The 12022-nt window shown below is 40.1% G+C and overlaps 1 protein-coding gene across 12 annotated transcripts in view; it reads left to right on the plus strand.

The window, feature by feature from the left end:
* FNDC3A (fibronectin type III domain containing 3A) overlaps window positions 1-12022 on the plus strand; it is a 101268-nt gene that overhangs the window by 45758 nt on the left and 43488 nt on the right. The gene's annotated exons all lie outside the window — the stretch shown is intronic.

A 12022-nucleotide genomic window follows, 5' to 3' on the forward strand; every position in this document is an offset into this window, starting at 1 on the left:
TCATTGGAAGATGCTGCTTTCACAAGGAGATCAAAACTTATTACCGTATCCTAAATCTACTGTGTGGGTCAGAGGAAGTATGTGGTGCCATTCCGTGTAGTTCTTAGAATGCACCAGGATGCCTGCCACTGCAGTACTAATCCTCTGTGTTAGCTTTAAGGGTGACATCAGTTCCCATTTTCCTAATCCTGATTTCTGATTATTGAGACATTACATGATGATGTAGGTAACTCTACTTGCTGTCCTTTTCCTCTTCAGAGATGCTCTACTGCCTTCCAACATTTCAGCCTTCTGAAAGCTGCATACGTAAGACTTTATGCGTCAGTTCCTTTAAGCAGAAATAAACCCTTAGTAGCACATCATTTCAGTTGATTCCTGTCCATTACTTCCATGTGAGTGTTGCGTAGAAGGCTAAACATGATATGCAAGGCTGAAACTAGATACATTAACATCCTCTTGTACGTGTTAATTTTAGGATCACTGTCACAAGTATGTAGAGGACTTTATGAAGGCTTGAGGAAAGCTAAAACAAGTCAGCTGTAAGTACTGAGATCGCAGCAAGCAACAGTGACTAAAAGCCCACATAACTCTTTGATGAGGATTTTCAAAGCTGAGTCTAGTAGTAGCTTAAATTTAAATCAGCTCAGTTTGGAAATAGCTTAAAATATGAAGCAGTTTCTAAAATGTATATGACTGTTTGCATTTTCTGATTCCCACAGTCAAACTAAGTGTAGCAGTGTTGGTATCAGTCAGCCATGTGTGAGTATAACTGCAGGGGAGGCTCGACCTCTTTTGTTGCAAGATGTTAAAGAGAATGGTGAGGTGCTGGCACAGGCTACCCAGATTGGTTGTGGATGCCCCATCCCTGGAGAGGTGTTCAAGGCCAGGTTGAATGAGGCCTTGGGCAGCCTCCAGATGTGGAGGTTGGTGGCCCTGCCTGTGGCAGGGGCCTGGATTTTGGTGATCCTTGAGGTCCTGCCTTCTAACCCAAGCTATTCTATGAGAGTGACTGTGAAGGATGATAGTCCCTTGATTTGGAAATATCTCATGCCACAGGAAGTAAGAAGCTGCCCTTCTTGCATTCCAAAGTAACTGTAAGCAGGGAGCTGTTTTTTTGATAGCTTACAGTAATGAACAGAGTGCATGACTGCCCTTGCAAATTTTGTATAGGTAAATTAGCATAGAGGTTGAATGAGACATAGGAAAACTCCTTCTGATAAATAAAGGGGAAAAAAAAAGGTGAATTTAAGTCCTTGCTGCTCATACGTTGGCTTTGTCATATAGGACAAATATAGTCCTTAATTTTGGTTGTCATGGGCATGGAAAATCTGCTCTTAAACCCTACTGCTGCAGCTTTTCTTTTAGTAGTACTATGCTGAATTAAAACTAACATAGATACCGGCTTGATTTTGTAGTCTTTTTTGCAATAGGGCAGTGCTGAGAGAGAACCATCTCTCAAAAATCAGTTTTATTAATGAAACTGGCAAGGAAACACAAAACAAAGTCATTTCCCTGACCGGAATAAGCTGTAGCAATCTGAAAGTCTGTTGACACTGACTCTTTCTGCTCTAAGAGCAGCCATAAGAACTAACCTTTAAGGAGGGCGCACTCCCTTCTGTGGGAACTGCCTGACCTTATCCTAGGTTAAGTCTGATAACTGGAGGGGAGCTGATGGCCTCAGTCTCCCTCAGCTCTTAAAGAGGCAATGAGTGATACCCCAAGGAGCTATTGCTGGAAAAGCTGACTTGATCATGCTGCTTTTCTACTAAGTTTCTAAAGCATGCCGTTCCCTGAATAAACTGAACATGACAAGGGTTTGATTAAAAACAGATCAGGCTTCTCATAACACCTTCTGCAGTTGCAAATTTGAAAACAGATTAGAAGGAAAAATTCAGATCTTTAGTCATGTTTGTTTTAGAGTGTTTTAGGGAAAACTTAGTTTTTCTATCTCTGATTTCTGGTTGAAATGTTGTTAAACAGGTCTAATATCTTTATTTTGACACGTCACATTTGTAATGCTTCTTTCTTGTTACTTTCTCATCCTATTAAACATTATTCAACATTGACTTAGTTTGCACGTTTTGAAAAGGATGAGTTTATGATTTATTATATTCCTTATAAGATACTCAGTTTCTCCAATTCACGCCCCATTTTCTAATGTATTCTGATCAGTTAATCTTTCCTTGTATCTTCTTCAGTTCCCTCCTCTGTTTCCTCTTTTGAGTGCACCAGTCTGTCTGTAGGAAGTTTCTGGAGATTCAGTGCTTCAGCTGCATGCTCAAGACATCTAATTTTAGGTACTTAAATGTGTGTTTCTATATGTGGCCTTGGATCTGAGCTCCCATTATAAGTAGTGAAGGTTTAGTCACTAGCTACGGTGTAGTCAGTGCTTTTCAGCTGACATTAGTTTGAACTGAATGGCTCTCTGGGCTCCACTATCTGTACTGACTGGATCCCCACATACTGTAATTGGACTAGAACTTTGTGCATAAGCGCTACTTTTTTTAGATCTCGTTCAGCAATACATGCAGTAGAATTACAGGATGGTGTGTCATCTGTTGGAAGTGCTACAGATTGTTAGATGAAACTCCTGGATGTTTCTTTATAGTTCAACCCTTTGAGATTCAGGCTGTTTTGCTGCATTCTTGAGGTATAGCTGCAGCTGTGAAAGCATTCAGACTGCTATCAAAGGCTTAAAGTTAAATAAAAATAACTGTTAATTCATTTTTATTTACTGTTGTATTAGTATTCCAGAAAGTAGTCTTGGCTGCCTTGTTTCCTGGTGGACCACTGTCAGGCACATGGTAGCTGTGCATAGTGGTAGGAACCCAACATCTCCATGGCTCTGGGGCAGCTCTCACAGCCATTACATTTCCTCAAGACCAGGCAGGCTTCTGCTCTCAGTTTTGATTATTTTTTTCCCCTAATGGATGAATCAGCAGCACATGTCCTGAAAGATACGGCTGTGAGTGTGTTATTAATAGCAGACGATTGTAGTTGTAGTCTTTTTGACTGTTAGATGACTGAGGGTTTGTCAGTTTGCGTGGCTTACATGATCATGACGCTTTTGAACTTCATTAAATTTGTGGTGATATAACTTCCCTTTCTTCCTTTTGCAGACATTCATGTAGCAATCTGTTCTACATCTAAAGCAGTTTGTTATCCAAATGAGGGGAAGGAAGATAACAAGGCCATTGCAAACATATAGGCTAACTGTGCACAGATATAAATAGCTACTGTTTAACGTGAATTAAAGACCAATTACAAGTGTGTATGTTCAGCCACTTAAAGCCATTAAGAAACAGCGTAATTACATGCAGCTTCACATAAAGTTTGAAAGGCCAGATTCATTCACTGGTTGCACATGCAACTGCCCAAAGTGCTGCTGTTCTTTTTATGCCTAAAGGAAGGCCTTTCTCAGCTGGTATGGAGCCCTTAGTACAAGAAAGACAGAGAGCTGTTGGAAAGGGTCCAGAGGAGGGCCACGAAGATGATCAGGGGGCTGGAGCACCTCCCCTATAAGGACAGGCTGAGGGAGTTGGGTTTGTTCAGCCTGGAGAAGAGAAGGTTGCGGGGTGACCTCATTGCAGCCTTTCAATACCTGAAGGGAACCTATAATCAGGAGGGGAGTAAACTCTTTGAAAGGGCCGATAATAGTAGGACAAGGGGGAATGGTTCTAAGTTGAAAGAGGGAAGATTTAGGTTGGATGTTAGGGGGAAGTTCTTTACTAGGAGAGTGGTGAGGTCCTGGAACAGGCTGCCCAAGGAGTCTGTGGATGCTCTGTTCCTAGAGGTGTTCAAGGCCAGGTTGGATGGGACCCTGGTCAACCTGATCTAATATACATGGAAGTTTGGTGGCCCTGCCAGACAGGGGGGTTGGAGCTTCATGATCCTTGAGGTCCCTTCCAACCCCAGCCATTCTGTGATTTTCTCAAGTGGCTGTAGGGCACCCTGTAACTTAGAGAATTGTCTCAAGTTAATGGATGTTAGTGCTCCTAGAAAGCTGACAACACACTCGTTCCTTTCTGATTAACCAGCTGTTCTGTGAGCATATGGTTTTATCTTCCATGCCTGTTCTCAATTTGTTTTTTCCAGTAGCCTTTTTTCCAGCTGTTTTACTCTTTCTTTCCCTTTGATGCTGGACATATGGGACTATCCTCATATTATGTATATTGTATTTCCCTTGGATCATTTTGACTGTTGTATTCATAGATGGGATGAATGTGACTCCCAAAGCAACTGAAGAAAGAGCTTTCTTTACAACTCAGTGTTTTGTTGGGAAAAGGTAGCTTGCCACCTGTCTTACTTTCTATAGTGATACAAAACCTCTCTTTGAAATTTCCTGTTGGTTCTGTAAAACTTGTAGTTACTCTGTTTTGATACTTAGCAGACTGAAAAATGATGTTACATCTCAGTTGAAATGACCTAGAAGTCATTTTTTTCACCCGTTCCCATCTCCTTTTTCTTTTAAGTAGGGAGTTATGGGAAGTACAAAGAATGGGAAGTTTGTATTGCTGCTTCATGGGTAATTCTTAGGAGTAATACAGAATTGTATTTTCAGTAAGGTAGGAGTAGGTTACTGTGAATAAAACATAGAAAGTCCAGGTCACCTGAAGTAGGACTGAGCTGAATAAAGACTACAGCAGGGCCATGGACTGAGAGAAATTCTCAAACCAGGGGAAGAACTGTGAGGTCAGGGAGCTATACCTTATTGATATCACATTCCTCTCTTCCAAGAATCAGAACGAAAGTTGGTGATATCAGAGAGAGAAAAAAATCCAGTGCTTCTACAGAGTCACCAGCCTTTATCTTCCAAGAACTTGTGTTAAATGCTGCCTTTCAACAGACTGTCTTAAAGTGCTTTACTGTGTTGCAGCCTTAACCATTTTAGCTTTGAACAGGGTTTGCTCTGAAAGGCTGCACACCCATAAGAGCTCAGTCTTATGGTTTATGTGGTCAAGAGACATCTCAGTAAGACTCCTAAGTTGCTGGTACATTAACAAAAATACTTAACTTTGCATTTATTCTTATTTTTTTCTTTCTGTTTTATTGACTGTTTTGTGATCAGGCACAGAAACGCTTTGTAGGATAAAATAAGTTTAATCTCATCTATCATTAAGCAGATAGTTAAATTTGAGAAGCCATCTGACTCATCACCTGTTAAAAGTGAACAAAGCTGCAGAGGACTGTCGTGTGAGATTACTTCCACTCCCGCATTTATACTGCAAATAGATACAACAATACCTGCAAGCACTGAGGTTTTGAGATTGATTGTTGGCTAGACTGCTTTTACTATGGACTTCTAGCCAACATGAGTTAGAACAGTGCTTTTCTGTGCTAGCTGATAGTCCGTCATTATGTAGCCTTTTCAGCAGTATATTTGTTAAAGGTGTGTTTTTATGCTCACTACACCCTTCTAATTCTTACACAATAAAATTTTTGCATAAAAAGGGAGGGAAAGGGGACTTGGAAAGAGCCTTGGAAATATAGGTACGTACTATGTACACTTTCAAGTTTTTTGCATGATTTTTGAGCAGAGTATATGACACATGCTAGATTAGGAATCTTACTCGTATACCCACACAGCTTTACCTGTAGGTTTTTTTCCCTGGTTCATCTTCTGACAGGTCTTAAAAATACCACCCAGAGCACCAATTTGCCCATATTAGCCCTCTAAGTGTACATTATGTTCCCAGAGTTTCATTTTGCTGTCATTGTTTTTCACTTACTGAGTCTCATCCTCTCATCAGAAAAAAAACCCGATCCATTATTTATGATGGGAAAGAATCTACTTTCATCTTGGTGACAGCAGTTAAGTAGAAGGTGTTGGATTCTTTTATTTTTTTATTATTTTTCTCTAAAGTACAGAATTGTAGGTTTCTGAATCTTCCTGTTGGGTGCTGGTGATGCGCTGCTGTATCTGGGTAAGTATTGGATTGGCAGGTAAATGTTTCTGTGCAACTTCACAGAGCCAGAAAAGGTGTGAAGTGTCTGGGAAAATGTCACGTGGAAAACGAGGTTGAATGTCAGTGAGGTAGTGCTGTACCTGCATAGGATGTAGCTTTGGAGTATATGAAGGCCAGTAGGAAGTAAACAAAAGGACTAGAAGGAAGTAAATAAAAGAAGTGGGAAATACAGGTGTAAAGAATGAAAGGAATGCAGTAGAGTCTTGATGCCATGTACTTGCGTGTTTCCTATTTCCGTACTATGGAATTCAAAGCATAGTACAGAATGTTTCTTATTGTATCTCTGAAGAGCTGCAGCAGATTCAATATAATCTTACTCATCCAGTGGGGATTTTTTTAAGGTTTGCAATTGAGGAGAAAATAGGAAAGGAATGCTGAAGCATGATGCGCAGATAGCCTAGAATGTGAATATATTCCTTTTTAGCTACTCAGTAAGTAATGGACTCAGGTGTCTTTCAGCTACCAAGGTATTCCAGAAATATCTTTGAGCTAAAATGGCAATCCAGGGAACTGCAGTAGCCTGGGAAGTCTATATTCCAGAAATGGTGAAAGAGCAAGAAAAGCATGTATTAACTGTTTAAAGGAGTGTTGTACCCCTAAAATGGATGAAAGGCAATTACATGCTATACAAGGTCACGCATAAGATTAATAAATTATAAATGGGGATCTCATTGTTTGAAACTTGATAAGGAGGAGGAGGAAGCAGGCAAGCTATTTCGCTTACAAGATAAGTATTATCTCCAGTGTAATGTGTCTGTAAAGGTTACTGTGATCGTAAAATGCATCAGACAGTAATTGGTTGTACAGCTTGGGATGTTCAGTTGCATTTTATAGGATTCTGCTGAGACATCAACTGTACTTTGATAATTCATGTTTACAAAAGATGAATTGAAACTGATTCTAGCTGTTGCAGAAAAGAGCTATTAAGATATTCAGAATCAGGAGCCTATTTTATGAAAGAAGACTAGAAGAGCTTGGCTTGTTTTGCTAAAAAATGAGTTTTGTTAGGAATAGGTAAGTAAACACCAGGGATTTAAAAACTAATAATAATAAAATTAATGCTAGAGCTGATTGAAAGCCAAGTAGATGTCAAAAGGCTATGAATAAATTTTATCTAATTACAAGAAACCTCCTGGCTCCTTAGGAGCAGCGTTCAAGAATAGCATCCCTGAGGGAGACATACAGGTAAAAGAACTGACTGTTTTTAAGATTGGTCTTGATGCGTTTATATACACTCCATCTGTGATGGATCCTGATGCATGATAATAGGGAAGAGAAATGAAGCAGCAATTGCAGGGGAATAGACTTGATTCATTAAGTGTTTTTCAGTCCTTTAGCCCCAGTGATCCAGCAACAGAAAAAGTAGATCATCTACACCCAGACAACAGGGAAGCAATATAAAAAGGTTTTGACACAAAGGACGCATCTACTTTCCATCTGTTAAGCAATTTTCTTGTCTCAGCTCCTTAGAAGTGAGGTATGTTGATCAATACAAATGGTATGGTCAGTAGCTGTGCTGTTTTAGTACATTTTTTTCCCTTTTGTCTGGTTTGGAATGGCAGTTTTTAAGCTAAGTTAGTTGCTTCATCCCTGACCTCTTGTTCAGCACAGGTAAGCAGATTCCTTGCATAGTTCCTTCTGGTTCTGAGTTCAGTTTGGCTGCCAAAGCGGTGGGTATTTTACTTTCGAAAAAGTATTTGGTTACAGAGTAAATTGAGTTTGAAGGGAGCACTTGCAGCAGCATAAGCTTATCTTTGTGTCTGGTCCCTGCTTACTGCTTCACCAGATGTTGTCTTTCTGATAATACATATTTATTAACCTTGGTGAAAGGTTTTTATCAAAAACAGCCTTTGTCACAGATACTCTTACTGTCTGTGCTTACATGCTTTCCCCGTGTAGTAACTTTCTGGGGATATGGAGAAAATAATTCCTTGCTGAAGGGATCTGTGGGGAGCTCATTGTGGAGAATTAAGGGTCCTTTGTCACATAAGAGATGCAAAAAAACCTCAACTTGATACAGATTTCAAATGCTAAAACAAGTTTAAAAGATAACAGCAACTTCATTAGGTAGCCTGTGACATTTTGTGCTCTTTACTAAACCACACTAACAAAAACATAAGGTTTGCAGTAGGAATTAGTTGGAATAAGTTGTGGTCTGAATGAAATAGAAGAAACATTTCACTGAGGAAGAAGCCACAGGTATTAGTAGCATATGTGGTTCCATTCTGTGTTGCTGTGTCTCACTTGAGAACATCAGGGTTTTCTAATACGTGCTCTGATTTGGGTTTAATTAATTTGGGTCCAGATTTCTGCAAAACTTTTTGAACGAGAAAATTCTTGTTTGTTGACCTTGTGTCATTAGCAGACTCCGAAGTCATAATTTAAAAATGGTGAAGCTTATTATCACATTTGCTGCTATGTTATTAAGAATTTTCAAGCTCAATAGTTTTTCATTCAACCTTTATTTCCACTTCTTTCCAGAGCATCCCCTGTAATAGCTGTTTTAGACTCCAGTCGTAGGAGTTGCGTTCACAGTGTTTGGATTCTACCTTAGTTTTAACCGGAGGTTTTAGCTACAGAAGTCACAGTGTAATCCAGGTCACCTGCTGTATCACAACCTAATCCTAGCAGGCACGCTGAATCCATTCCTGCTGTTTTGACTGCAGATTCCCTACAACTCTGTGATTATACAAAACAGGCTGCATCAGAACAGACAGAAACCACATATCTGAGACCTTCTGGAGCAGAGACAATAAAGAAACAGTATGTGAATGTTGCCTCTGTCTTCTAAAGGCAAAACAGGTTATTTGTTTTACTCAGGCTATATTAGGTTTCTCCAAAAATACAGTTTCTTGCAGCAACAGGAAATTGGTTAAAGCACTCACCCGGAATTGAGATTTGAGGATTATAGCCTTACAGAGCACACCAACACTGAAGATTTAGTTCCAGATTCCAGCAGAGTCCCCTGGCTGTTATACTATGGAAGGTGCCACATTGAGGCATCTCTCCATGTCTGTTGGAGATGGCTTCTTCCCTTTCTCTCCACCCCAAAAAAAGAAAAAAAGACCATAGAGAAACGTATAGGAAGTCAGTCTGCCTTTCTAGAGATTCCTATACAGTTTGGGTGAACTCTTGGTTCAAGTTCTCCTCTCAGAGGTTGGCAATTGTATTTTGCATTTAGAAACGTGATCAGTGGAGTTAACTGTGTCCCGTAGCAGGGACAGAAACTTAATGTGCTGTGTTTCACTTTCCTAGTGGCCTATCTTCAGCAGAGGTGATGGTGTGTGTGAGATGGGCTTTATAATCTGGTGTCCATATCATTCTTCCACACTGGGAGAAGACATATTAGAAGCTCAGAATTCAGCTTAACTACCATCTGAATAGGAAGACATCTTTTCTGACAATAGGAATCTCCTAACAGAAACCTTGATATACTCTGAAATCAGGCAAGAGTCAATAGAGCAGGTCCAAACCAGATATCTCCTAGAGGACACACTGCCTGCCTTTAATGACTTGTGTCATTTGGTATGAGATTGCTTCCTGATAAATGTGCAAAAGCACAGAGCTGTCCTCCCAAGGCAGCCTGTGAATCACCTTGCTGAAGCCAAATGTTTGCTTTAAATGTTGAAGAGTGTAAGGTGTGTAACATCAGATGTTTTCAGCTTGGTCTTATGTCTCATTTTTGTCATATGCCATTATTGTGTAATTTGTCTGCTTGGGGCTTGTTCTCTACAGTTTGTACCATGACAGAAGGACTGTGCGTTACCAAATGTCTCCTTTCAAATCGTCAGCTTCAGGGAGTGATTTTCTCCCTCATGCTCTGAAACTGTGTAATAAAGTATTATTCCAACATTTATTTCATAGCTCAGAAGCTTACATCTGAACGCTTCCTTCTGAAAATGAAATCTTAGTAGGGTCTTCATGTTGGCTGAGTCAAGTGAGCATCTCCCATTTGGGCATGAAAAATAGTTGTGTATTGTGACAGTGAAGAGAGGAAGTCTTGTAGGGCCGATGTCCATTTCCATTTGGTTTGCATTGTTTTACACATCTATTCATCTGGCCAGAGCAGTAAATGCAAGAATTACTTATGTTCAGGAGAAGAGTAAAGTTTCAGTGGGTCAGAGCAGTTGAGTTCTGTCACTTTATTATTCAAATCAATGCTGTTAGTAGCTTCTTCTCATTGCAGAGAGAAATATTTAGGCCTGCTTTTCACCAGACAGCCTAACCCCATTAGTTCCTGTGTTTTGAAATGCCTCGCTCTGCAGTTTGGTAAAATCAGTTCAGCATTTACGTATGTGCTGTTGCTTTTCTTAATCATTATCTATGTGCAGATATGTATGTGTAGATATATACACATGCTATACATACATATATTCACTTACATAACTCGAGAGTGAGAATATTAAGAAAGTTACGCAGAGGAGAAGGGGTTTCTCCCAGAGCCCACTCTGAGGCAGCAGATTATGACATACTTTTATCCCCTAGTTTGAAGTCAGTGTAGTCAGATAAGCGTGTACAGAAAAAATAACCCTTTAGTATAATAGCTTGAGTATAATGGTGCCAAAAAGACCTTTTCAAATCATTATCCAACATAACTTTTGGCGCAACCAGCCTGGGAAGAAAAGAAGTTGATGTCTGTGCTTGCCACCATCACTTTTCTATGAATCAATGTGCTCTTTTCTAGAAGCTTTCTACTCGCCGGGAGCTGCTGGCTGCTGAGACTCACTGGTGCCGTTCACCCTTTACACAGAATCACAGAATGAGCCGGGTTGGAAGGGACCTCAAGGATCATGTAGTTCCAACCCCCCTGCCTGGCAGGGCCACCAAACATACACATTTACTAGATCAGGTTGCCCAGGGCCCCGTCCAACCTGGTCTTGAACACCTCCAAGGACGGGGCATCCACAACCTCCCTGGGCAGCCTGTTCCAGGGCCTAACCACTCTCCTAGTGAAGAACTTCCCCCTAACATCCAACCTAAATCTTCCCTCCTTCAACTTAAAACAATTTCCCCGTGTCCTGCTATTGTCAGCCACAACCGGTTACCAGCAGTAGCGCTTACCATTTGGATCTTACTGATCTGCAGTGCTTATGGGGCTAAAAATACTGTCTGAAATACCCAAATTCTAGTGGTAACAACTGATAGATAATTAACTTGTGGTTTATCCTGCCTTGTGAATCAAACAGAACACGACTAAGCATTATGCACATATATTAAATATTATTCTGAAGAAGCTGCAGATCAATATTGCTCAGCATAAGTGCTGAGAAATTACTCTCCTTGAGAAGAAGCTAAGACACAAAGCTGTCAGTCCAGATTATTTTTACTGCTAAGAATAAAAACATACTCATCAAAGCTTCTTTGTGTTAAGAATGGTATATCACATTTAACTAACCCCCTCTGAAATGTAACAGCTTAGGGTTCACCTGATACTTCAATTGGAAGGCTAGAAAGGAGAGAGAACATAATTTTTTGACATAACTCTTCCACAGCTATTAAGTAATAGCCCTTAGCCCAGAGCTAAAACAGCAAAGCAAGCTGAGCAGTTTAATAATCTTGACTGCACAGTGAAAGTCTGTGTTGTGTGTTTCCACATTAGCATCTTTGATTCACTGTTTTGTGGGTTATTGGTTTGGCTTTTGTTTTTTAAATGAAAGTAAGATGAAGTTGATGTTGGTTCACAAAGGATGTTTACAAGTTGGTGCTGTTGGATTATCTAGAAAGTCTAAATTGATGTTTCTATAAGCTCCTATATGGAAGTTCCTGGTGAGGCTCACACTGTTTGAATGTGTGTTTGCAGGCTTCTTTTAAACCAAGAATAGCACAGTGGTCACTGTTTAGAAATAGCTGTAATGGAGCTACGTTTATTATTTGAACACAGAAACCATTGTTACCTTTGTCCTTTCAGTGTACGTGAGGCCATTATAAACGAAAACTGATAGCTGCATTAATGATAAAGTGCTATGGGAATCTGTCATCTCTGCACGTTTGCATATGAGAAGGGATTTTGTGTCCTTTTTTCTCAATACATATGTATGGTTTCATGGGAAAGATCA

Source organism: Coturnix japonica, chromosome 1 (assembly GCF_054131305.1).
Source record: "Coturnix japonica strain WE chromosome 1, WE-NBRP24, whole genome shotgun sequence".
Classification (NCBI taxonomy): domain Eukaryota; kingdom Metazoa; phylum Chordata; class Aves; order Galliformes; family Phasianidae; genus Coturnix; species Coturnix japonica.